We start from the raw sequence: 1,325 nt of genomic DNA, 5'->3' as shown, positions 1-1,325 counted from the left end.
TCCTACCTCTTCCAATTCTAATCTTTTTTTATTTTCTGGAAAGGACCGGGGTGGGTGGAGCAGAGGTGGAGAGAAATCGGGACTTGGCATTTTCTCCCTTCTCTCCTAATTTGAGAGAGGCCGTTCCAATTCTAATCTTTTTTTATTTTCTGGAAAGGACCGGGGTGGGTGGAGCAGAGGTGGAGAGAAATCGGGACTTGGCATTTTCTCCCTTCTCTCCTAATTTGAGAGAGGCCGCCAGCGAGAGAGAGAGAGAGAGAGAGAGAGAGAGAGAGAGAGAGAGAGGGAGAGGACGCGCCGGACCCTGAGTAATAAGCTAAAAACAGATTCAAACAGACTTTCTTTCAAACCATTTGTTAAGCATGAACTATGGCACTGCCAGTGTAATACTAGAATGCATTAGTGCTTCAAACAAGACCATTTTTAATCCTTTAAAAATATACTTTAATATATACATTTAATATATACATTTTTTGTATGGACTCCTATTATAATTTCACTTGAAAATCAAACTTGCTGTGAATTCTACTAGAAATTCGTAGGGCTGAGCAATGAAATAGTGTAATTTTTAGCAAATGCCAACAATTTCCATGTGAATGGGGCTTTTATTAAACATATTTTAGCACTCCTGTGGATTAATAATGTGTTAGCAGGAAAAGACATGTTGAGCTTAGTGCAATTATCCTTCCATCCCAATTATACTGTGACATTAAATCTTGTGACATTTAATAAGAAAGGCCATTTCATCCATGGCTACCTCTAGTGCAGACGATTTATGCAATAGTGTTTCCATAGACAAAATTATGAAAAGAAGGCATTCCAACATGCTGATATGTCTAACAGCCCATGTAAATTAAATAAGGTGTAGCAAAATATATAAATTGTTAATATTATGATTACCTGGTACCTGAGACAAAAGAAAGTGAAATTAACAACATTGGCTTTTAATCCATCAAAATTAAACAAATGTAAATGGATCACTAATAGGAGAAGTTGCTTAGCAAATAGGGATTCCCCATGGGAGGATTTTAAAACTTTTATCGTAATGAATATCTATCTGTCATATTTGATACATAACATAGTTTAATATTTGTTGAGACTTAAATTAATTTGATTAATTTAGAGCAGTGATGGCAAACCTTTTGAGCTCGGCGTGTCAGCATTTTGAAAAACCCTAACTTAACTCTGGTGCCATGTCACATATAGAAATCTTTTGATATTTGCAACCATAGTAAAACAAAGACTTATATTTTTGGTATTTATTTTATATATTTAAATGCCATTTAACAAAGAAAAATCAACCAAAAAAATGAGTTCGCGTGTCA

The 1,325-nt window shown here is 35.1% G+C and overlaps 1 protein-coding gene across 2 annotated transcripts in view; it reads left to right on the top strand.

Moving 5' to 3' along the window:
• The window catches only part of TRIM8 (tripartite motif containing 8), a 32,334-nt gene that overhangs the window by 17,109 nt on the left and 13,900 nt on the right, over window positions 1–1,325 (top strand). The window lies entirely within an intron of this gene.

This window comes from Myotis brandtii, unplaced genomic scaffold (assembly GCF_000412655.1).
Source record: "Myotis brandtii unplaced genomic scaffold, ASM41265v1 scaffold550, whole genome shotgun sequence".
NCBI classification, from domain to species: Eukaryota; Metazoa; Chordata; class Mammalia; order Chiroptera; family Vespertilionidae; genus Myotis; species Myotis brandtii.
Note: the sequence above shows the minus strand (reverse complement) of the source record. Positions and strands in the feature narration are given on the sequence as shown.